Source organism: Lissotriton vulgaris, chromosome 2_1 (assembly GCF_964263255.1).
Source record: "Lissotriton vulgaris chromosome 2_1, aLisVul1.2, whole genome shotgun sequence".
In the NCBI taxonomy this organism is placed as follows: domain Eukaryota; kingdom Metazoa; phylum Chordata; class Amphibia; order Caudata; family Salamandridae; genus Lissotriton; species Lissotriton vulgaris.
In genome coordinates, this window is record NC_141687.1 from 497636780 (window position 1) to 497664156 (window position 27377).

Sequence of the window (27377 nt, forward strand, 5' to 3'; positions counted from 1 at the left end):
AGTCAAGATTGTAGTAAATAATATTGTTTGAAGTCTTTCACTTAATCATTTACAAAAATGTTTAAAAAGACAAAAGTGGAAAAACAAGTTTTCCTTAGGTCTCGCCTACACAGCGCGCATGCGCTGCTAAGGCAAAAAGACCTTTCGGAATGGCTTTTGCTTTTCAGCCATAAACGTGCAAGCGTTCCATTGCCTTCAATGGCAACGTGTGCACGTGTGACGATTCACTTGCGAGAGCCCGCAGCACCATATGGTAGCAATTATCGCAGCGCCAGCCGCTCGCTCCAGCAAGTGAATCACGCAGGCACCCTCCTCTTTCCCCACCCCCTGTTGCTGCGTGCGCTTGTGCTTGTTAAGTCTTATGGTGATGTCTTCCTTCCCTTTGATAATCAGATATTTAGGCTCCAATTTATCCAAATCACTGTATCCAGTATTTTTTACATAGAGTTTTATGTTCATTGTTCGTGGCACTCTGGTTCAGACTGCCCAATCTTTGCTGGCTATGTACAATGGGCAAATTATCAAAGAGAGAGTCCGCCGCAGCCTCACGCTCACGTAGCACGTCTATAGACATCATGCAAAGAATGTAAATGAAAACTTTCCTAAGTTGTAACAGCATTGGTGAGAGTAGGCTTATTCCCAGAATAACTTTGCTAACATCACACCTCTTTAGACCTTTAGAATACTATAGCCTATTGAAGACTTACTGCCTTTCTGTGAAGTGCTGCACACGTCCTCCAACTCCTTTTCCACCTCAGTCGTAACTGCTGACTCCTGGTTGTGGCTTTAGGACAGGAGGTGAGGACACTCTGAAATCCCTTCCAGGAAACTCTACTTTGCCAGCTGAAGAAAGAGTCCACATTGCCGGGCACAGACATCAGGATAAGTGTAGAACATCAAGTTTATTATTCAGATAGCATGGTCCATGTGACACATTTCGGTCGCAGTCCTGCGGCCTTGATCACATAACGCGCTACTTATAAATGCCAGCTATATACAGCGTACAGAAATTTAACCAAACCGTGATTGACATGTGAAGAGAGCACAGCTGAAAATGCATCATAACTCCGCCACCTAGGTGCAAACAAGCATGAACATGATTGTGACCACGTAGGTCATGAACAGTATAGACAGGCTTATGCTACCACATATATAAGCCATAGAAATGGAAGATATATAATTGCCTTGTCATGATTGACATGATGTGTGCGGGCGCGAGGTGAGTATCATTAACGTGGCAAAATGTGCATGAGTTGATCCTGGGCGCATACTGATATGTTATAAGCTTGGGTCACACATAGTGAGGTGTAAACGACAAACGGCGTCAGATAAATGCCGGGCTTCTATTGAAATTCTATAAAGCATATTAGCAAGCCCATTATTGCGGTTTTAGCAGCAGTTCCCTGCCGCTGAAACGGCGATAATTTTAATGAGGTTCTTGCTCATATGCCCCTCAGTCCACTTCAACAAGTCACCTTCTAGTGTTTTGTTATAATCCAGAAACAGCTTGACTTAAGAAGGTTATTTATTCAGCACAGCATCAAGTCCTAACACAGCAGTGTCCAGGATACAACTGACAAAGACAGCAGAATGCTGTATGAGGAAAGCTCTGTTCAGAATACAGAACATCATAGGAAACATAACATGGCGCATGCACTTAAAGGGGAAAGGGTTACAGATCAGATAATGCTTCAGCTATACAGAATGTAACACATCTCCCTCATTAAAAGAAAGAACAGTAAACATATTATACAAAATCTTTTTAAGTAGTAGGTCTTCTTCTGACACCCACATCATCTTTGACTCTTGATGCTACTGTGTCAGAAAAAGAACCCGAATCAATTCTTCCATTGGAATTGTCACATTGGACAAGATTATCTTGAAATTGATCATTTTGTGTTGGACATCTTGCAACTTTACTCAAATTCCAGACCTTGCCATCTTGGGTGATGACAGAATTACTGAAAACTCTTTTAATCTGAATGGGTCTACCATACTTACTCATTCCTTTGCTAACTATAAAAGGTTTCAGAATCCTAACCCAATCACCCACACAAAATCTATGCTCCCTTGTCTTCAACCTCTTATTGTACCACAAAGCTGACTTACTCTGTTTACAACTAACTCTATTTGCAGCACTTGGGATATCAACTTCGCCTTCTCTTAAATTTTTACATTTTTCCTTAAACCACCAAGGACAAATGTTAGACGCAGGATCCCTACCTTTAAGTAACTTGAACAGACTAACTTCCGTTGTGGTATGGGGAGTTATGCGGTAGGTCCAAAGCTTCTCCCTAAGCACATTCAACCAATTGCCCTTCCCTCTAATGGCGTCAGCAACAAAACTCTTCAATACTCCGTTAAAGCGTTCAACTTGCCCGTTCTCATGCGGTTCATAAAGGGATGTCCGAATGTGTTTGATGTTGCAAGTTTGCAAGAAAGATTGCATCTCAGATGACACTAACTGTACACCGTTGTCCGACACTAATACAGATGGGCAACCTTCCCTTGAAAAAACGTCCTTAAAGAAAGTAATAACAACCTCAGAAGTAACCTTAGCCACAAATTTAAGTTCTGGCCATTTTGAGTGGTAGTCAATCATAACTAATGCAAAACGTGAGGCTTCAGGTAAAATATGAAAGGGGCCTGAAATATCAAAGGCTATTTTGTTCCAAGGAAATTCAGGCCACTTGACAGTTTTAAGCGGAGGAATATACAATTTTAACATTTTATCCTTGGTACAACACTCACTACACTCCCTAACTGTGCGGTCAATATACCTGTCCATCCCTGGCCACCAAAAATTCAACCTTATTAAACGCTTCATAGCTGAAATACCAGGATGTGTTTTGTGCGCTAACTTAAGAATCAGCTCCTGTACACCCAGTGGCGGAATGCATTTTCCAGATTTGAAAATCAATTCACCTTCACAACACAACTCATCAGCTATATTATAGAAAGGAAGCAAATCATCCCTGATAGTGGTTTTACTGGGCCAACCCTTAAAAAGGTAACCCTTTGACATTCCAAATCACTCATCCTGATCTTGACATTTCATCCAAAATTGTTCTGTGATATCTTGATAGTGAGGAGAAACAACATCGGGCAAATTTAAAACAAAATCAACTTCACTAACACTATTGACTTTGTCTTCCTGATTTTGGCAAGGGAGGCGTGAAAGGCAGTCAGCAGTAACATTTTTTTCCCAGGAATGTATTCCACAGTAAAATTATATTCTTGTAATTTGGATGCCAATCGCGCAATTCTTGCCGTAGAGTTCCAACCTCCACCAACATATAAGATATGTACAAGCGGCTTGTGTCCATACTCAAGATAAACTCGCTGCCCCAAATGTAAATCCTGAAATGTTCAATTGCCCACACACAGGAGAGAAGTTCACGTTCAATGACTGCATACCTGCACTCCGTCTCATTCAATGTCCTAGATGAGAAAGCCACATTCCATTCCATGACCCCATCAGTTTGAGATAACACACAACCCAAACCATACAAACTTGCGTCAGTAGTGATAATACATTTCTTACCCATTCTGAAAGGTTTCAAAGTTGGTGAATTGACAATGTCATGCTTAATATCAGTAAAAGCTTTTTCTTGTTCAGCTTCCCATATAAATTCATTAATTTGCCTAAATAATCTTTTTAATGGTTCCATTTTGGTAGCAAAATTAACTACAAATTTGCTGTAGTATTCACACATGCCCGAAAAAGACAACAATTGATCCTTATTGCTTGGGGCTGGGGCATTAAGTATGGCTTCAACATTAGATTTTTTAGGAATTAAACCTTCCCCAGAAAGTGTATGTCCCAAGTACTCAACAGATTTTCTAAAGAGTTTAGCATTTGTGTGCTTTGAGAGTAAGACCATACCTCTCTAACCTACTACACACTTCATGTGAAGCATGCTCAACCTCATTTTTTGAAAAGATTAATATGTCATCCTGAAAGCACTTCACAAACAAATCAAGGTCTCTGAAAATTTGAAACATAACACGTTGAAAAACGGAAGCAGCCGATGCCAAACAAAAAGGCATCCTTTTGTATTGAAAAAGACCCACTGGAGTGATAAAGGCTGTGTACTTTTTAGAATCTTCCGTAAGTTCAATTTGATGGTACGCAGATCTAAGATCTAAAGTGGAAAAAATCTGCGCACCATCAAAGAGAGAAACAAGTTCATTAATATTAGGGAGGGGATGGCAATGAATAATAATATTGGAGTTAAGTGCCCTCAAATCAATGCAAACTCTCAATTTTTGATCGGGTTTGCGCACCAAAACAATGGGTGAAACCCATTCAGATGATTCAATGGGTTCTATAATATTGTCTTTTAACAAATCATTCAACATTTCTTTTAATTCATCTCTGACATTTAAAGGAACTCCTCTTAGCTTTTGTTTAACAGGAAGTGCTCCTTCTTTTAACACAATCGTATGTGAAAAGTTTTCCAATTTCCCTAAACGTTCACAGAAGACTTTACTAAACTTGCTGCTCCAAAATGAAATAATATTTTCCCTTTCATCACTTGAACAAATGGCATTTATCATTTCCTGCTCACTGCAAAGAGAGATGGGATCTTTGGCCCTTGGATTTAATTTGATGCCAAGTTCCCATTGGTCATGCCAGCCCAGAACATTGACTCCCTTCACAGCAATGTATAACTTGATAAGAGCTGATCTTCCTCTAAAGCTTAACAGAACTTTTAAAAATCCTTCAATATCAATCTTATTCCCATTGAAACCTTCTGCAAATATATCTGCAGGTTGTAGAGTGGGAATATCACATACAGATTGTAGTTTCTCATTAAAGTATTCCTTGGTAATTATGGTCCATGGAGACCCAGAATCCACCATAAGTTCAATGTCAATGGAAAGAACATGAAAAATACATTTTGGGGATTTCCTACTAGTTAACATTATACACCCCCTTTGAACAAAGGACACAACATAACCACAATCTAGATCCTGCTTATTTTCATCAGCAATAGTAAGTGCATATACTTTTGTGGGAGTGATAGTGTTAGAAGGTACATGTAGTTGTCCTGGGCGAAACTGAGAGTTAAAGCGTTTTTTTCTACATACATTACTAAAATGTCCCAATCTATTGCAAATATTGCATGCTTTGTTTAAAGCAGGACAACCTTGGAAAGAAGCAATGTGTGATTTGCTACCACATCTAAAACATGAAACAGAACTATTAGAGAAGTCTGTACTCCTATAATTGGAACTGTAAGCATTTTTGGCTCTAAATTGAGTAGGAAAAACATTTTTAGCATCTACTTTGGGTTTAACAAGACATACTTCTTCATCTGTACTAACTTTCCTAATGTTAGAACTTTGTTTACCAAAAATGTCCATCCATTTTTCTGACATCTCAGTGGATTTAGCAATAGCAATAGTTTCTTCCAAATTAGGGTCACCTATACACCACAATTTGTCCTGAACCTTTTTGTTCTTGACATGAACAATGATTTGATCATGGATCATTTCATCACACATGGCTCCAAAATTACAATGAAGGGTTAAAGATCTTAAAGCAGTGAGGAAATCATCAAAAGATTCTTCCTGCTTTTGTGCCCTAGTATAGAATTTGAAACGATTCAAAGCAATATTGGCCGTAGGTTTAAACCTTTTTTCTAATCTACCAAGGGCTTCAGTATAAACATTCATGGTGTCACCACTTCCAGAAGGAACAGATAAATGGGGTAAAGTTCTAAAAATCTCTTGTCCCTCGGACCCAAACAGTGCAATAAAATGCTTTTCTTTCTCTCTGCTCCCATACGTTCTCCATTTATAGCCCTCATATAATTGAAGAATTCCTCCTTCCACCTTGACCAAGGCATGGGAGGATCACCTTTAACTTGTAAAAACTTAGAGGGAGGATCCAACTGCATCGTTATGGTGAACTACAAGGAATTATAAGGTGGAATAAAACACAACAGATAAGAAAAGAGTGTTGGTCCAAAAGAGAAAAGAAAAGAAATAAATAATGAATAAATAAATAAATAAAAATAAGCAAAGTAAGTTAGCATGCACAAAAGCAAAATAAATTGTCAATGTACTTAAGTATATTAGAAGAATGAAAGAATCCAAGAATGTCTTTTGAAGATTGGGTTGTAAGTAATCCAAAATTTTTCCCAAAGGTAGGTATAGGCAACCTTTCAAAATAAGAACTACAGTGTTTATAATAAACAAAGGGAAAATGAGACTGCAAACGGCGGCATAAATATCATTTACCTTTGAGAGGAAAAACGAAGATAATTGCATCCTTGAAGTTGCCGTGAACTGGTTGCTAGGATACCATCAAGCAAAACAACAAAACAAAATGGAGGCACGTTGCACGTAGACTCACGTCACGTGATGAACGTTGCGCGATGACGTTCTTGTTTGGTTTGTACACCGGAGATGATTTCTTCACTTCTTTGGCACGTCTGCGTCTGCGTCTGAGAATGATGCGCACACGCAATAACTTCCTTACGCCTTCACCGCGTATGTGCCTCAGAGTGACGTTACCTTAATCCAGTCGTCACAGATGGTCGGCACGAAGCGGGTGCGGTTGCTAGGAAGCGAGGCTGGTTGCCAAGATGCGCTGAGACGCTAGAACAGCGAAGTAAAATGCATCCGGTGACAGGTACAAATAAGTTAAAAGATGCAAAAAGTGTAGAAACGAGTACAAAATGTTCACAAATATCCAGATAAGACGAACTTCTCGTGAAGGCAGTTTTCCAAGCAGATGATAAAAGTCAGGTGTTCCTTAGTGAAATGAAGAGTCAAAAAATATATATAAAATTCTCCAATTTTCAAATAAAATGCAGAAATGGGTTCAAACTCCGCTCCTGTGCTGAAGATGGCTGGAGTAAGGTTGTCCTCGTCGCCAAATTTTGTAATAATCCAGAAACAGCTTGACTTAAGAAGGTTATTTATTTAGCACAGCATCAAGTCCTAACACAGCAGTGTCCAGGATACAACTGACAAAGACAGCAGAATGCTGTATGAGGAAAGCTCTGTTCAGAATACAGAACATCATAGGAAACATAACATGGCACATGCACTTAAAGGGGAAAGGGTTACAGATCAGATAATGCTTCAGCTATACAGAATGTAACATGTTTCTTGTGTATCACTGTGAAATGCAATCCATATAACACACATGGGGGCATATTAGCAAGATCCTTGTTAAAATTATCGTTGTTTTAGCAGCAGGAAACTGTGGCTAAAACGGCAATAATGGGCTTGCTAATATGCGTTATAGAATTCCAATAGAAGGACAGGTTAGATGTGCAGGACATCTAACCTGGGCTTCTATTGGAATTCTATAATGCATATTAGCAAGCCCATTATCGCTGTTTTAGCGGCAGTTCCCTGCCGCTAAAATTGCGATAATTTTAACGAGGTTCTTGCTAATATGCCCCATCATTTCTATGAAAATTACGCCTATTCCGCAAGGAAAAATATCACAATTTTACCCACTCATAATATAGTGTACAGAAATATTGATGCTGGGTGTACATTATCTATTATTAATTCCAATGGGCTGGCATATCTGTAGGTGACATTTAGGACTGAGCGTTTATGTTAAACAATGTTCAAACAACTATATTCTGGTACCATTCCCTAGTATTCTGTTACAGGGGAAAGCTGTCCCTTGAGCCTGGAGGAGCTGCATGGTAATCCACCGTATCCAGGTCCAAGAACTGCCTCTGCTACATGGTAACCTCACAATGTGCAAAGGGGAATATTCCAGAAGAGGCCCTTCATCTTCCTGATTCAGTTCTGCAGAAGTGGTCCAAAGGCTTCATAAACTTCAGAAAGACGGTTCCTTGAAATACTTTAGTAGATTTGTCCAGATGGCTATTCCTAGTAGTCGCGGTTGTGTTTTCAGGACTCATAGAACATTGAGAGTGAAGATTTATACTTTCCTTAAACTCCTACCGTTAGCAATAAACAATTAAACCTTTCTATGGTTCAAAAGATTGGTCCAAAAGCTGTGTTTGAAAAAAAACCTTGGGATTGTTGGGCCATTTGTAATTCGACAATCAGGGTCTAATTCAGCCATAAGTGCCTTTACTGCATATGTCAGCTTTGACTGAACATAATGATTTGAGACATTTGATCGGATACGGGACCCTGCGGGTCAGCAAAATCTTGTTTCAAGCAACACTTAAAAAGAACAAGAATAGCTTTTTCACTACTGACTTGGGATTATTCGTATTCAAGTATGCAATTAAAACCATTTCTATGTTGATTCACCTGTATCTGAAATCCATCATTAAATCAAAATTAAACTACATATTTTGGGCTCTTGGTTTTGCTTTAGGTGTCAGTACGTTTAAGGTATAATTTGAACTATAAAGATACAATGGAAAAGTACAATGTATTGAGTATGCCTGAATTTACAAGATACATACAAAAATATTTGAGGTTTAGTAAGCTAAGGTGCATGTGCGCTAACTATGTTTAGGTTTATGGATTTATAAAGCGCATAGCTGCCCAAGGGTCTTCCCAGCACTGTGGAGAGGCGATGATGTGGGAGGGGATTAATATATTATCTCTGAAACTTAGTTCATCTCTTAGCAGTCTCATTTCTCTGGGCAAGAAGTTCCACAGCCTTGGGACCAAACGATCTTCCTCCCCATCTGGATTTTTTTTATCCCTGTCATCTTCATGAGCAGGTCTGAAGATGACCTAAGAGACCTTTTAGGCATGTATGGGATGATGAGTGTTCTAAGTAGGGCTGGGCCCTTGTTGGTCATGGCTTTGTGAGCCAGACATAAAGATCTGAATGTGATCCTTGCTTGGATGGGCAGCCAATGAAGCTGTTTCAGTGAAGCTTTGGCTCATTCTTGTCGGGGTATTCCTCGGAGTATCCTAGCTGCTGCATTTTGGACAACCTGTTGTCTGTTCACCACGTATTTTGGGGACGCCAGATAGAGGTAATTACCGTAGTCCAGCCGAGAGACTACCAAGGCCTGTACAACGGTTCTCTGAGTGTGTTCAGAGATAAGGGATAGGCTCTTGAGAAGCATGCGGAAAGGTGTTGCATTTTGTTGAGAGGAAAATAATAATGTAAAATGATAATGTTTGTGGAAAGGTAACTGCATACATGAATATCCCTCATACACAAGGCTGGACTGTCAATAGCAGGCACGGGGCATTTTCCCTGTGGACTCTCAGGGTGGGGCCCGGTTTTTGAGTGGTGGGGGCTGTTTTTGTTACTGCGGGCTGATTTTGAAGGAGTGCTGCAGTATCGGCCCCCTATAACAGAAGCAGCAGCAGTACTTCTCACTAGCACCCCCCCTTACCCACCCGGGCCGGTCCAAATTAATTGGCTTGGCTGGCTTGTGTTCCCAGTCCAGCCCTGCTCCTACATACTTTAAAATGTCAACTATTTGACTGGAGATTCTTAACAAGCAAATTTTGTGATACCAGTTTTGATAATGAGTCTTTACTTTAACACAATGTGTTGCTGTAATCAATTAGGGCCAGATGTAGGTAGGCATTTACCGGTCGGTAACGGCCGAATTCGGCCGTTACCGACCAGTAAATGCAATTTGAGATGTAGGGCCCTGTATTTTACAGAATCGGTAAATTTACCGATCGGTAAATTTACCGATTCTGTAAAATACCGAATCGGTATTTTTTCCGATTCGGTAAAATTGATATGTAGGTGGGACTCTTCTGAGTCCCACAAGCATTAAAGAATCGGTATTTTACCATCAAATACTATTTGATGGTAAAATAACGATTCTGGTGTGCATGCACATGTGTGCATGCACACCTGTGCCATATGACAGGCAGACCTGCCCTTAGGGCAGGTATGCCTGCCACATGGCCCCCGAACCTTTTTTGGGGGTGCTAGAGGGTGTCAAAGTGACACCCCCTGCACCCTTGTCAGAATCGGTATTTACCGATTCGGTAAATACCGACCGGTAATGCCCCATTCATTCCTATGGGCTTCAAAGCCCATAGGAATGAATGGGGCATTACCGGTCGGTATTTACCGAATCGGTAAATACCGATTTTTACCGATTCGGTAAAAGGAACATCTGGATGTTCCTACATATCCACCCCTCATATTTACCGATTTTTAATTACCGAATCGGTAAAATTCGGTAATTAAAAATCGGTAAATCTCATTTACCTACATCTGGCCCTAAATGTTTATTCTTATATCAATCGGGCTGTGTATTTTAACTCATTGGGGTACATTTCATTTTGGATTTTTTTTTATTTACTTTTTATAGCATAGTTATGTCCTTATTTTCAATAATTTTTCTAATCTATGAACACATTTTTACAATTTCATATACATAAGAATCGAAATTTGCCTAGCTTACGTAACGGTAAGTTTCAATTCTATTAAGGACACGGAGGCGAGGATTATGCTATATCTTCCTTCGCTTTATTAACATAAAGAAACCACAGCAGCTTAGGAAAAGATATAATACGAACAAAAAATGCTTTAAACATAAAGCATTGACGTAATGTTCCACAAAAAATTAACAACAACTCCCAAGAGTCTCTTTGCGTATAATCATAGTCCGTAGTCCTTTGTCTCTGTCCATCGACACTATATAACCGGACTTCCCATCATCTTCCTCCTCTTTCTTCGCGCAGATCACGCTTAAGCCTCATTGGTCCTGTTTAGCACCATCGTTGCCTGTCAAAAAAGGAACAGCATCAGCGAGGTGGCCCAGGAAAATGCGACAACAAGGCGAGGAGCATTCAGTGAACAACACAGTACTGACAACGTAAAGGAAAACGCTTTACTTACTGCCATACGGGTGGGTAAAGACACCACTGTAGTCCGGGTGGGATAATCCTCGCCTCCGTGTCCTTAATAGAATTGAAACTTACTGTTACGTAAGCTAGGCAAATTTCGATTCTATGTCAGGACCGGAGGCTTCAGATTATGCTAGTTTAAAGCTTACTTACCACCAACTGAGCTAAATCCACCACCGGCTTAAAATAAAACCTCTTGAAGGTGGAATCCGAGGACCAGTCCGCCGCTCGCATAAGGTCCTCCAGACGAGCACCCACCGAGAATGCCTTAGAGGCCATGGCCCCCCTGGCGGAGTGTGCTCCAAAGAGAGAAGTATTGATGCCCGCTTCGTGCATGACCCACCGCACCCACCGAGCAATAGTGGGGGAGGAGACAGCTCTGTGTGGCTTCCGCAGGGCAATCAACAACTGACGCTCGCCCGGAGGGCGCAGATCCAAGGTCAGGTCCTCATATGCTTTGAGGCATTGCACGACACACAACTTAGGAGTGTCAGTAAAAGCTGGATAAGAAATGGAACGCGACGACGTCTTAGTGCGTCTGCCCACTGTAAAAGTAACCCCATCCGGGGAAAAAATGCGTGCAGAAACATCCAGCGCGCGCACGTCCGAGACGCGCCTACAAGAGACCAGACATAACAACATGGCTAATTTCGCCGAGAGCTCCTTAAGAGACAGATAAGGATTCGCTGGCCACGACAGGAACAGATTCAGAACCAAATTGACGTCCCAAAGGACGGAGTACCTGGGTTCTGGCGGCAGAGCGAGGCGAACCGCTCGCAGAAGCCGGCATACAAAAGGGTGTTCCCCTACCGGACGGCCATCGATGTTATCATGGCCCGCAGATATCGCCGACCGGATAGCATTGATCGTCCTATACGCTAAACCCTTGTCGGCCAAATGAGCCAGGAAATTTAGCACGGGAACAAGGCCGGCGACCATGGGATCCAAATCCCTTCGTAAACACCAACGCATCCACTTAAGCCAAGCGGATCTGTAACGCTTCGTCGTACTATCGGCCCATGCTTTGGAGAGCAAGTGCGCAGCTGACCCCGAAAGGCCCGGGAGCGTCCAGCGTCTCCTGAGAGCCTCCACGCCACGAGGCGGAGAGTGTTCTGCATGACGAGAGGGTGAGGTTCCTGATCCGGGCTCGTCAGGAGCAGAGGAAACAGGGGGAGTAGGATTGGAAAATCCCAAGAAAGTTCCAGAAGAACCGGAAACCATACTTGAGACCTCCACAGCGGTGTAACCAACACCAGTTCCGCACCCTGGCGACGTATTTGAGCCGCCGTTCGCATGATCATGGAGAACGGGGGAAACGCAAACGGCTGTTCCCGACTCCAATTCTGCAAGAACGCGTCCGTGGCCTCCGCCAGAGGGTCCGGCCTCCAGCTGTAGAACCGCGGCAGCTGGTGGTCGAGACGGGACGCGAAGAGGTCCACCGAGAAGGGGCCCCAAAGGGAGTGTAGCCACCGGAAGACTCCCGGATCCAGTTTCCACTGGCTGGCATCCCTGAGATGTCGAGAGTGCCAATCCGCTACTTGATTGGACCGGCCCGGCAGATACTCCGCCGTCACCGCAATGTGACGAGACAGGCAATAATCCCAGAAGTCTTTCGCTAGGTCCGCCAAAGCGCGGGACCGAGGACCTCCCAGGTGGTTCACATATCGGACCGCCGAAACATTGTCCATCCGTAGCAGGACACAAGCCTTGACCGAATCTTTGGTCCAACAGCGAACCGCGAAGGAGCCCGCAAGGAGCTCCAAACAATTGATATGCAATTGTTGTTCTTCTGACGACCAGGCGCCGCCGGTGGAAAAATCCCCGCACCGGGCGCCCCAGCCCGACCTGCTGGCGTCGGATTCTATGATCAAGTCTGGAGCCGACCCGAAGATCGCTCGCCCATTCCATGCCTCCATGTGAGACAGCCACCATGACATCTCCTCCTTCACTTCGTCCGTGAGGGGAACCCACTGATCGTAACACATCCCACGGCGCAAGTGCTGCGCCTTCAGGCGCTGAAGAGCCCTGTAGTGCAGCGGGCCTGGGAAAATTGCCTGGATGGAGGACGATAGAAGACCCACCACCTTGGCGACATGGCGCAGTGACGTACGATCCCTCGCGATCGTCTGCCGAAGCAGGTGTCGAATCTTTGCGACCTTCCGACCCGGTAGGCTCAAGACCCCCTTTACCGAGTCCACCACGAAACCTAAAAAGGTGATCTGCTGAGTGGGAACCAAGACCGACTTGGAGCCGTTGATGACGAACCCCAGTCTCTGAAGCAGGCCGACAGCTTGACGCAGCTGTCCGGCCAGTACCTCTGGGCACTGCCCCATGAGGAGGATGTCGTCTAAGTATACAATCATACGGACCCCTTGACTTCTGAGAAACTCCACTACCGGGTGGAGGACCTTCGTGAAGCACCACGGGGCCGAAGAAAGGCCGAACGGCAGGGCGGTGAATTCGAACACCTTGCCGTCCCACAGGAATTGTAGGAAACGACGATGAGGGGGGTGGATGGGAACGACCAAGTAGGCATCCTTGAGATCCAGTCGCACCATCCAGTCCCGAGGGAGGAGCACGTCCCGAAGGAGGTGGATCCCCTCCATCTTGAAGTGATGGTAGACCAACCACCCGTTGAATTCCTTGAGATTGATCACAGGCCTCTTGCCCCCATCCGTCTTGTCTACCAGGAAGACGTTGCTTAGGAACCCATGCGGGTGGCGCGTTGATAGACGGATGGCTCCCTTGCGCAGCAAGTCTGAGACCTCCCCGCCTATCAAACGCGCGTTGGATTCCGAGAAAACCATCGGGCGCGGGGGCCTCACCTGAGTTGGTTGGTCGTGAAACTCTATATGGAAACCTCTCACAGTTTGCAAAACCCAAGCATCGGCAGTGAGCAATTCCCACTCCCCGTAAAAGCTTGCCAGCCGCCCCCCAATCGGAACTTGATCCAAGCAAAGTACACTCACCGGGGGCAGTTCCTTGTCCGGAGTTCTTCTTGAATCCTCTGCCACCATAGCGCTGTCCCCTCGTGGGGTAGAAATTGGTGTAGTTGGCCGAGGTCTGGTACTGACCTCTTCCGGAGCCTCGTCCACGGTTGTTGGTCTGCTGACCACGGCCGATCGCGCGGCCCCTGCCGCGACCGGCCCCTCCAGAAAAACGCTGGTGGAACACCCTCTTGATGCTGGACTGGGCCTTGTCCAGCGACGTGAACGTGTTCACGAACTTTCCAAGTTCGCGGATGAAAGGCTCACCGAAAAGGCCACCCTGGGCCACGGCACCTGCCTCCGACGAGGCCAGGTCCCCCAGCTTCGGGTCCAGCTTGATAAGGAGCGACCGCCGCCGCTCCGTGGACAGGGCACAGTTGGCGTTGCCCAAGAACACTATCACCCTCTGGGCCCAGTTGGAGAGCACCCCCGGTGAAATGGCGGTGCCATTCGCTCGAGCCTCCTCCGCCATATCGAGGATCTTCGTGGCGGGCCCGACCGCATCCAACAGCTTGTCCTGGCAGGCCCGCCAGGACCGGTCGATCCCCTTCCTGGGGTCCTTCATGAATATCGCCAGGAAGGTGGCCATCTTGGGGTCCAATTCTGGTGTCATGGCCACTTTCCCCTCCAAAGTAGGCCGAGGGCATTCCCCGCGCAGGCAACCCCTTGCCTCCTTCTCCAGAGGCTTGCGCAACCTGCCCGCGACAAACTTCGCCACCGTCTCCCCCGGGGCCCAGGCCGCGGAACGGGGGTGGACGATCTCGTCCGGGTCCAGCATGCCCGACTCATCTCGGGGCATCTCCTTCCCTGAAGGCGCCGGGAGCCAAGAACGGGTCGACTCCACGTCGTCATCCGTGTCCGGAGAGTCGTAGATCGGGGAGGCGGGCGCCGTCGACAGGCCGCCCGAAGTGCCAGGCTCCACCAAGGGCGTCGGAGGCACCGCCGTCGCCTTGGCCAGGAAGGCGTCACGAAGACGCTCGAAAGCGCCCTTATCCACGCCTTGGGCCTCCGATGAAGGCCCTTCACCTCGGGGTCTCTTCGGAGCGGGCGGCAGCCCGCCGGACGTCCCCGGGAGTTCGGGGGACGGCGGCACCTGCGCCGCTGCCAGCTTCGCACATTCCTCTACGATGCGGGCCGAAAGGCGGTCCTCCATGGGCCCTACCACCTCCGTCACACAACGATAGATGGAGTTGTCCACCGCTTGGTAAAACTCATCATCCTGCAGATAGGGGCAGGCCTCCTCCTCGTACTCCCCTTCCATCTCGGAACCAAGGGGCAAATGCGGGGCACCCAAGAGGGCGGCAACCGAGAAAGTTCTCGAATGTGGGCAGGCCCAGCGGCTGCGATCACGTTTTGGGCCAGCTGACGTGGCAGGTGGGCTGCACCAACCCCCAAGCGCGCAGACCCTCCTCGCCGGGACCGGGTCTACGTACCCCTCAAGCGCGCTAGGCCACACACTGATAAAGAGGTGCACAGATCTCGCCCGAAGGCGATTCACGCAGTCAAAACCGCTATACAGACCCCAGAGGGCGTCAAAATTGTGAAAGTACAGACCCGGATCACCAGGCGTCAGAGGGGTACGCGAGGGTCGGCCCCTGCGCAAGCAGACCCCACGGCGCGGCTCCTCGTACCGCGGAGGCGCGCCGGAGGGTCGGCGAGGCGACAGGCCGCCCCCTTGCGGTCTATGTACACACCGCACAAGCGGGAATAAAGTCGCGTAGGAACGGCAGAACGTTCCCGCAACCAGGGACTCTGAAAGGAAATAACCATGCAAGGAGTCCCCAAAGACCGCAAGACAATCAATCACAATAAAAGAAGACAAAATAGAAAAGCACTTATCTGGCTGCGGGAGCAGCGAAGAAAGAGGGGGAAGATGATGGGAAGTCCGGTTATATAGTGTCGATGGACAGAGACAAAGGACTACAGACTATGATTATACGCAAAGAGACTCTTGGGAGTTGTTGTTAATTTTTTGTGGAACATTACGTCAATGCTTTATGTTTAAAGCATTTTTTGTTCGTATTATATCTTTTCCTAAGCTGCTGTGGTTTCTTTATGTTAATAAAGCGAAGGAAGATATAGCATAATCTGAAGCCTCCGGTCCTGACATAGAACTGTTTGGTCATGCCTCTTGGACATGTACATTGCCTACTGAAAAGTGAAATGCACCAAGTGAGAGCACTCTGACATAAAGGAAAATGTAGTACAATTATGCACGCACACAAATCATGTGAATGGAAGCTGATAACATGAGCACTTGAATTTAGCAATCTCAAGGGAAGCTATCTAAATGGTTAGAATGTACATCCAGCAACCGTTCAAGCTCCAAGCACACGTCAATGCCAGAAGCTAAATAATCTGGGGTGTTTAGACAAAATATCGGAAACAGAAATATTGTGGGACACAATGGGGCATATTACCAACAACTAGCGATAATTTTTGTCTCTAACTTGTTTAGAGACAAAAATTATCGCCGCACATCGGCGATTTTTATCGCAGATAAACCTTGCTATTAGCAAGGTTTATCGCAAATGCGATAAAAAACGGCCGCAATGCATGAATATCGCTGAAAAGTCAGCGATATTCATGCATTATCGAGCAAATGCTCTTAGCCATGTTATCCACCTCCCATTGGATAACATGGCTAAGAACTGCTCAGGGCAGGTGTTAGCTTTTGGAGATATTCACGCTTAGCGCGAATATCTCCAAAAGTTGGTAATAGGAGATAGCGATGTTAGGGACTGTTTCCAGTCGCTAACATCTTGGCACGCCCACTTTGCATGTCATTAGTGATAAATATCACTGACATGCAAAGCAGGGCCCAAGATGGTCGCTATCTCCTATTAGCTGTCACTAACTGGTGTTAGCGACAGCTTGGTAATAGGGAGATAATTTTATCTCCGCTTTCTTGGCATTTAAAGCCAAAAAAGCGGAGATAAACCCCCTTGATAATATGCCCCAATATTGTGTCAAGAATATCGAGAACAAAAATATTGGGAAGGTAAGTTTCTATAGGTAAGCAAAGTTTTACTATATATTACTCCACATATATGAAACTTGATGGCATAGTTAAGACAAGTAAATCTATACTTACCTATTTGCACGTAGTTTCTCAATATTTTGCTCCTCGATATTTGCGACACAATATTATATCCACACAATATTTCTGTTTCAGATATTCTGTCAGTGATCCATGCGGGTCTCAGTTAGGAATAATAATTCTAAATGTGAAAATGTTTTTCCATGCATTTGCCGTAATTTTTGCATGTGGAAAAAAGCAGTATTAACACATCAAAACATATAATACTCATTTCTTTCTATTTCAGACCCATGCCAATTCCCACCAGCAAAAAGCTGAGGCTAACATTTCCCATTTAAATACGGGGAAAAAGTATCAACCGTTGTTTCCCTGATGGTATGCCAAATCTACTTCTAAATTTGCAGTAACTTTGTGATTACTGGTTACTATAATGTGATAACCAGAGCAGTTACCATAAATGAGGCCCAAAGTGTGTACAATATATGTTCCACTGCATTATGTTAGAACAATTGTAGTGTGGTGTCAGGTAATGAATGAACTTCAGTGTACTGTAAAGGTGTAATTGGACAAGTCTCACATTAGATAGCTGATGATTTTAACTGGTGTATGTTTCATCTATCTCATGTGGTTTTGCAAACTACCATAGTTGTACACATCATACCCAGTTTCGTACACTGAAATGTAAAGAACTTTCACAATTTTAGATCACGATCACGATCACGATCGAATGGCTTTGAAGTTCAGGGTAAACAGGTCAATAGACAACTTATCAAAAATCCCTAGTTTAGACAAAATACGTAAAATGTTGACACGGATATTAAACTTTATATCTGATTACGTGCGCACAATGTGTTGTTTGGATTAGAAAGGATGAGCCTTATGCAGGTTGATACAATTCCACGGTTTTGTTAAAATGTGTCTATAGACTATATAGGAGAAAGGAATTACGTTACCAACACATGTCCCTGCTTCTGACTTTTTCCCCACATCGAGTGGGATTGAAAGGAAATGGAAAATAATTCATTTGAGTTTCTCTGTGAAGCACTTGAAATGCAGAGCTTCAGGCTAAGGGGGTTCTGCCACTACTCCTTTTAAATGACAAGTTTGTGAGTCAGATTACAGATTTGTTGATTAGAAGCAGCAGTGAAAAGACCATGAAGCAATATTTTAGTCAGGATCGAACTCCCCTTAACACATTATGGTTGTACGCCCAGACCTCTGAAGAAAGCGTAGCTGCTGAATCACACCTTTAACAAAACACATGCATATGTAAAGCGCACGTTCACCCAAGGGTATCTTCGCGATGAATAACACATGTCTATTGTTAGCCAACTCAATGGTACTCGTTTTATCGATCTTAGAAGGATGAAAGGCTGAGCGGACCCGTGGAGCTTTGAACCTTTGACAATGAGATCGAACATGGGCCTCTACACGGGACTCATTAGTCCAATAAGCCACCAGACCCGTCTTTAAACCAAAAAATTAGTACATTGCCCCTTAATGTAAACAATTTATCAACATTAACTCATAATATTTATTTTCATAATGGTGTTTTAGGACATTAGCGCCATCAAGATTAATTTATGAGCTATACATAAGCATACGAAGGCTCTCAAAGACTTCTAACATGAGGGTCAGCAATTAATATCTCATAATTAATATTTTAAATGCAACACAGGAAGCCCAACGCATGGATTACCTTTGCATTATTAACACACTGTCACATTTCGAAATCTGTATAGTTTCAGTTACATTGCAAGCTTTCTCTGTGAATTCCTGTGCTTTGCTCCATTTCTGACGTACATAATTAAATCGGAGAAGCTCATGCATTCTGCCTTATTTATCACACAGCTGTAGGCATTTTTCAACCTGCAGATCATGGTCAGCGTTTGCAGAGCAAAGCATAACTGTAACACTGCTTTGCAAATGTGGCCACTGCTATCCTGAGGGATGCTGTTGCCCTATTAGACTTATCTTGCGCACAACTGGCTGAATCGACGTGCATATATCAACTGTAGTATACCATTAACAAAAACTTGTTAAAGTGCAATGTTTCTTTCAAATGATGCAACACTGACTGTAGTCAAGACTGTTGTAACTAGGGCGCCTATTACAAGTTATACCTGGCCAGTGGATCCTCAATGCAAATAAACACAAGGCTCCATTTTACTAGTCAGAAAGTCCGGCAGTAAAATGGCAACTGGCTCAGGGTGCAAGTGCAGCCCGGCTTCTGCTCAAACCTCTTTGATGGCCTAGAGGAGCACAGAAGGTTCCCCCCTGCCTCAAAACAGCCTCCCAGTCCTCTGGCACCCTTCTTACCCCTCTGTTATGTACAGCCCCCCAGTAGGCATTTACCACCTGCTCAGAACTGGTGGTAATTGGGGGTGTTAATTCCAATAGAAAAGACAACTTTGCAAAATTCGACCAATAAAATGTGGTCCAATGGCTATTTCCAATTCCTTAGGGATTTTCTGGTACTGGCAAGCTGGTACCATGCAGTTTGGTGTTTACCTGTGTGAAGTTTACATGCTGCCAATACTCTGCAACTTGTAATCGATACCTATGTCTGCTACTAAAGATGATGGTTCATTGTATGTTTATATCCAAATGCCTAAAACAGAAGAATCGTCTTCTGCTTGGAGTGAAATGTATTTTTTGAAAGAGCTAATTGTATTTTCATCAGTTTTCTTTGGCTAGGGGAAGCAGAGCGTAGTCAACACAACATTACTCAATCAATACTTATAAAAGGTACAGCAAACATAATACACCTGTGCTGGAGGCTCACATGTTAAATATGAATCTTCCTGTCTTACCACAGTATAGGTCATCTATGAATCAGAAATCTCTTATTTTTATTATTAGACTTGGCATCCTGGTGTGGTTTCCCCTGACTTTTTACCTCTACCCCCTATATTTTTGATGCTGTGCTGGATTTCGTTTTTGCTGGTTTAAATGCTTTGTTCACTTTGCCACTGGTGATCAGGGTCAAAGTGCCAGTACTCCCTGTGTAAATTGTTATTATGATTGGTTATCCATGACCAGCATATTTGATTTATTGGTAAGCCCCTGTAAAGTGCACTGAGTTTTCCCAGGGCCTGCAAATCAAATGGTACTAGTGGGCTTGCAGCACTGATTGTGCCGCCACATAAGTAGTCTTCCAAATGTAACTCAGACCTGCCACTGCAGTGTCTGCATACAGTTCAGCTTTTACTGACAAGTAGACCTGGCAAATGCACCCACTTGCCAGGCCCTAACCTTACCTTAACTTACACCCCTCAGGTAGGCCCAGGGTACCCCCATGGGCAGCGAGCAGTGTATGTAAAAGGTAGGACATGTACTAGTGTGTGTGACATGACCTGATACTGAGTTTTTCACTATTAAAAGGCTATCTGCCCCATAGGCTAACATGGGAGTTACTTTGTAACATTTTACAAGTATACGTTTCTGTTAGAACTGGGGGTCTGTAGTTGGCAGAGGTAGGTACCACTGTTCAAATAGGGACCCTTGCTTCTAGTCAGGGTAAGGAGGAAGCCCTCTGAGATAACCCCTGCTCACCCTCTAGGTAGCTTGGCACGAGCAGTCAAGGCTTATCAGAAGGCAATGTGTAAAGTATTTGTACCAACACTCACAGTAACACAGTGAAAACACCACAAACTGACTCCACAACAGGTTAGAAAAATAAAGGTATTTAATCTAAACTACACAAGACCAAAACGACAAAAATCCAACATACGCAGCTCAAGAATATGGTTGTGATAAAGTTCTTTAGGTTGCGATACAATAATCCACAGTTGCGTGAAAAGTTCACAGTTGCGTCACGTTTAGCTCACAGTACCTTTAGTTGTGACAAAGTTCCAAAAGCAGAAGCTGGTGCAGTGGAAAACAAGCGATGCCTTGCTCCTGAGAACTTGGGGAGGCGATGCGACAACCCCGCTGCAGCAGCGGGCGTGTTGCGACGAATCCGGTATGTATGGGTAGGAAGGCCACTTGTATGGATTCCGGTGCGTAGGTTCCGTAGGAAGTTTGTTCTTGCAAAGGCACGATGCGACGATCTCATAGGGGTTGCGACGATCTCTGGGGCGACGATGCGCGATCCAGCGGCGATCTCTCTCTTGCAGCTCTCGATGCGATGGCTCTGCAACGATGTTCGCAGAGACGTGATGCGGTCTGCAAGCAAGCGGTGCAGCATTGTCGCCCAGCGACGACAGGCTCTGTGACTCGCAGCGATGGTAGTCTTCCCGCACCGGTTTGGTGCGTCACGCAAACGAATGATGCGACGGCTCTGGCAGCAGCAACAGGCGCTGCGACGATCTCGGCCTTCGTAGTGGCGGGATTTTCCTTGCACTGTCCGGGATGCGCTCCGCAGCGAGCGATGCGATAACTTTTCTGTAGCGAAGTCTTTAAATCTTGGTTTCCAGCTTCCCAGCACGGGTACAACTTCCAGAGGCACCACACATGGGCCACACACTCAAGGAAGGACAGAACTCTCTCAGTAGAGATCCGGGGAAGCTGGGGGTGAAGTCCTTTTGTTCCTGGGACTTCAGGACAGGGAACCAGCTCTTCTCAGGCCCTTGGAGATTCCTTCAAGCAAGGGGACACAGCACAAAGCAAAGTCCTTCCCCTCTCCTTGGCCAGCAAAGCAACAGCAGGGCAATCCAGCAGCTTTCTCCTTGGCAGAGGTTCCTTCTTGATTCCAGGATGATCTAATTTTCTGTTGTCAGGGGTCCTGTACTTAAACCCCTGAACATCTTTGTTCTCTTTGTGCAAGTGGGCCCTGAGCCCGGTCTGAACCAGTTCTGGGTGTTCCTTGAGCAATTTGTTTTCCTGGCATCTCCTTTCCTTTCAGAGTGAGGGGCAGGGTCGTCAGCCGCCCAGCAGGAGGTGGAGCCAGCATTGTGGAAGGCAGGCACAGCCCTATTCAGGCCCAGGTGCTATCTCCTCCCACCACGCAAGTTGCAAATGCAGTCATTCAGCCTAGGGCTGACTCAGCCAGCCTCCTGGGGAATCCCCAGCCCCTGTCACTTTCAAACCAGAAAGTAAATACACAGACAGGCCAAGGTGCACAGAAAGGGCAGACAAGAGAACAGCAACTTTCTAAGTGCTGTTCTGAAACACAGGATTAAAAAACAACCTTTCCTAAAAGGTGTGTTATTAAATTCTGACTTCAGGGATACTAGACTTTTATGTCCTATCTTGTTCCTATGGGAAGATATGCTGGTAGCCACTGTAGCAAGAATCCCCCATGATAGCCTACGGAGCAAGATAGCCTCGTAGCAGTGAAAAACGAAAATGGCTGTAATTCACTACCAGAGCATGTCATCTGCACAAGTACATGCTCTACCTTTCAGATACACTGCACCCTGCCCAAGGGGGTACCTTGGGCCTTCCATAGGGGTGACGAATGTGCACAAAAAGGGAAGGGTTAGGCCTGGTAAGTGGGGACACTGACCAGGAGGCCATGGCAGTTCACAGACTGCACACAGGCACTGCGGTGGCAGGCCTGAGACACCATTTTGGGGCTACTCCTGTGGGTGGCACAATCAGTGCTGCAGGCCCACTAGTAGCATTTGTCATCACCAGCCCTGACACACCCAGTGAACTTTACTAGGGACTTCTTGGTGATACAATTATGCCAATCATGTATATCCAATCATAATAACAATTTACACAGAGAGCATATGCATTTTAGCATTGATCAGCCGCCCAGCAGGAGGTGGAGCCAGCATTGTGGAAGGCAGGCACAGCCCTATTCAGGCCCAAGTGCTATCTCCTCCCACCACTCAAGTTGCAAATGCAGTCATTCAGCCTAGGGCTGACTCAGCCAGCCTCCTGGGGAATCCCCAGCCCCTGTCACTTTGAAACCAGAAAGTAAATACACAAACAGGCCAAGGCGCACAGAAAGGGCAGACAAGAGAACAGCAAATTTCTAAGTGCTGTTCTGAAACACAGGATTAAAAAACAACCTTTCCTAAAAGGTGTGTTATTAAATTCTGACTTCAGGGATACTAGACTTTTATGTCCTATCTTGTTCCTATGGGAAGATATGCTGGTAGCCACTGTAGCCAGAATCCCCCATGATAGCCTATGGAGCAAAATAGCCTTGCAGCAGTGAAAAACGAAAATGGCTGTAATTCACTACCAGAGCATGTCATCTGCACAAGTACATGCTCTACCTTTCACATACACTGCACCCTGCCCAAGTGGGTACCTTGGGCCTTCCATAGGGGTGACCAATGTGCACAAAAAGGGAAGGGTTAGGCCTGGTAAGTGGGGACACTGACCAGGAGGCCATGGCAGTTCAAAGAGTGAAGGGTGAAGGGTGGCAGGCCTGAGACACCATTTTGGGGCTACTCCTCTGGGTGGCACAATCAGTGCTGCAGGCCCACTAGTAGCATTTGTCATCACCAGCCCTGGCACACCCAGTGCACTTTACTAGGGACTTCTTGGTGATACAATTATGCCAATCATGTATATCCAATCATAATAACAATGTACACAGAGAGCATATGCATTTTAGCACTGATCAGCAGTGGTAAAGTGCTCAGAGTCCTATTGCCAACAGTCACGGGTCAGGAAAAATAAGTGAGGAAGAAGCAAAAAGTTTGGGGATGACCCTGCAAGAAGGGCCAGTTCCAACAGTTTCCATTGGGATAAGATAGAGAAATGGAGTTTATGGTCTTTGAGCTCAGAATCTAATAACACATTGTCAGAAGGTACTTTTATCAAATTTCACAGGAGTTGAAGATGAACCCCAAAGCCCTTCCACATGTACTCTCACCAAAAGAATATATCTACTGGTGAGGGCAATAGCAAGGAGAAAGGGGAAGTGAATAAAAGAGAGACTGCCTTCTAGAGGAGATATTTGTTTTTCTATTCGACCTCCTTCTATTCCTCTACATGGTTCAGCTATGTTGTACCTGCATTGGATACAATATTGTTCCCTAGTCGAGCTCAAGTTAATTATAGAAGAAAATATGTCCACTCCAAACTCTACTGGAAGTAGAATGATTTTTTAGATGAAGTTATTCACTGTTGGGTTCAAGCGCCAAAACATGCACTGTGACAAGACACTAAAATGTACTAGGATTAGGCTATACAGTTTCAAATACGCTACTCAAGCGTGATGCTGAGACACTGACTAGTGTAAAAAAAAGATGAAAATTCTTCTCAGAGAGTTCAGTTGAAGTGCGTCGCTCCTTGCTGGGAATTCACATATCGTAATTCATCACCAGAGCATGTCATCTGCACAAGTACATGCTCTAGCTTTCACATACACTGCACCCTGCCCAAGTGGGTACCTTGGGCCTTCCATAGGGGTGACCAATGTGCACAAAAAGGGAAGGGTTAGGCCTGGTAAGTGGGGACACTGACCAGGAGGCCATGGCAGTTCACAGACTGCACACAGGCACTGCGGTGGCAGGCCTGAGACACCATTTTGGGGCTACTCCTGTGGGTGGCACAATCAGTGCTGCAGGCCCACTAGTAGCATTTGTCATCACCAGCCCTGGCACACCACGGGCACTTTACTAGGGTCTTCTTTGTGATACAAATATGCCAATCATGTATATCCAATCATAATAACAATTTACACAGAGAGCATATGCATTTTAGCACTGATCAGCATTGGTAAAGTGCTCAGAGTCCTATTGCCAACAGCCACGGGTCAGGAAAAATAAGGGAGGAAGAAGCAAAATGTTTAGGGATGACCCTGCAAGAAGGGCCAGTTCCAACAGTTTCCATTGGGATAAGATAGAGAAATGTGTGGAAAAAGGTACGGGCCGATGACCTTTTTCAAAGTTGCCCGGCGCTAACCGCCTCTAATACCACTCAAGTTACCAACAAAGAGGCAGGCGCTGGAGACTGGAAGGCAGGAAACAGAAGTTTTATTCCAACGGAGCAGAACACATCAATTCAGACAACAGGGTATCTTCTCGAGGTGCTCTAACCGCATCTCTGAGGCCTGGCCTCTTATACACCGGTTTATGATCTTTATTACAGTTTATTGCATGTGGCATATTGTCGTAAATTCTTTGAAGTTCGGAAAGGCATCCTCGGAATCCCCGCTTCAGGCCCGTTCCCACACACATTTACAGTAGAAGTCCCCACCCCGGTCACAACAGGTGACGATTGTTGCGCAGCTGGACATTCCGCCGATTCACGGAATGTATGTGGTCGATCGGATCTCATGGGGTGGGGGCTTGGATCAACTTGTGGATCCTTTGATGGGAGAAGCTTCCTACTGTATGGGGGGGCAATAAACAGCATCTGCAGGGCCAGGTGGCGGCCTGGGAACGAGTAAGACAATCGGGCACAGAGGAAAGGGGGTTTTATCAAAGGACCCGGGATCATGAAAGGAATGGAGGGAGGTGTTGAGCTGGGAACAGGATGGGGTTCCGAGGCAGGGTTGCGCTGAAGAGGGGTTTATGGCCCAAGCATGTGGGAGCGGGGGCTGTCAGCGCGCGGGGGATGCCTGCGAGGTCAGGAGAGAGAGAGAGAGAAGCGCTGGCTGTTGGCGATGGGCAGAGTGGCCGTGGTATTTAAAATGGCTGCCGCTTAAGCGCACGAATGGACTCAGAAAAGGGGGGACAAGATGGCACCGATAAGTTGACACTGCAGACCAGATTTCAACACATGGAGTTTAGGGTCTTTGAGCTCAGAATCTAATAACACATTTCAGAAGGTACCTTTATCAAATTTCACAGGAGGTGAAGATGAACCCCAAAGCCCCTCCACGTGTACTCTCACCAAAGGAATATATCTACTGGTGAGGGCAATAGCAAGGAGAAAGGGGAAGTGGATAAAAGAGAGATTGCCTTCTAGAGGAGATTTTTGTTTTTCTATTCGACCTCCTTCTATTCCTCTACATGGTTCAGCTATGTTGTACCTGCATTGGATACAATATTGTTCCCTAGTGGAGCTCAAGTTAATTATAGAAGAAAACATGTCCACTCCAAACCCTACTGGAAGTAGAATGATTTTTTAGATGGAGTTATTCACTGTTGGGTTCAAGCGCCAAAACATGCACTGTGACAAGACGCTATAATGTACTAGGATTAGGCTATACAGTTTCAAATACGCTACTCAAGCGTGATGCTGAGACACTGACTAGTTTAAAAAAAGATGAAAATTCTCCTCAGAGAGTTCAGTTGAAGTGCATCGCTCCTTGCTGGGCATTCGCATATCGCTCTTCAGTGTCCAAGCGTATGCGAGAGCTAGACCACTGATCCTGTTCCTGAAACGGTGTTCATCTTCCCTTGACTTCAAAACCACAAACAAACTAAGTAAGAACTGTTTTAATGCAGATTTGGGGGCTGGAGGGAATTTTTTTCAGTGGGAGTATTTTGCAGTCCTTCTAAAAAAGAGCATGTCTACGGGCTTGATTATTCTTAATGTATGCACTGGACACAATGTTCCTGACAGTACCTCTTTCCAATAAGGCACTCACAGGCTTTGGAGAAGCCTTATGAAAGTTTCTTGTTAACTTAGGAGCATGAACATCTCTCATCTGGTCCAAAATCCCTTCACGCAACCAATTAATACAATTTCTTTCTAGAGATCTTGCAGTCTAATGTTCAACTAACTTCAAACTTTTCTTCTGAATCTACTCCTATTGACATGGGGGATTCTTGCAACCTTACATTAGGGGGACTTTTATTTAAAAGCGATACATGATAGACCAGGTGGATCTTAAATAGTTTTGGGAGCTGTAGTTTAATAACCACAGGATTGATTATTTTCTTAACTCTAAATGGACCAATACATCTAGGTTGGAACTTCCTATTACATAAATGTAAATGACAAGTAGACAACCAGACTTGATATCCCTGTACATAGACTGGACCTGCTCTTCTTTTCTAATCTGCATGCTTTTTATATGATGCTTTAGCCTTCAATAAATTCTTTGTGATGTCTTGTAAGTGTTGTGCAAGTCTTTTACCATATCTTTCACTGCTGGAACTGAATCAGCACTCTTTCCTAACTCTACACTGGGGTGTCTTCCGTGTTCAGATATAATGGGGTGTAACCTGTGGAATCATGCACTATATTATTATATGCAAATTCTGCTGTCCAAAGTAGATCTGACCAGTTTCCTTCCTGTTCTAACAGATAAAGTCGCAAAGACTGCTCAAATTCCTGATGAACTCTCTCAGTTTGTACATCAGTTTCAGGGTGGTAACTGGTGGAGAACTGAGTATCAAATCCCAAATTGTGCATGTACTCCTTCCAGAATTTTGACACAAACTGGAATCCCCTGATCAGAGATTATGATCTGTGGTAGACCATGAGAACTTACGATGTGTTGATAAAACAACTGAACTAACTGAGATGCTGTTGGAATAGATTTCAGTGGAACAAAGTAACTCATTTTTGAGAGGAAGTCGACAAAAACCAAAATTGTACTGTACCCCTGACTGGTAGGAAGATCCACCATTAGATCCATAGACACGGTGTGCCAAGGATAAGGCACATTTGGCAAGGGCTGTAGAAACCCCTGAGCTGCTTGTCTACTTGGCTTTCATTTTATATATCTCTCGCAAGTTGTAACATACTGTCTT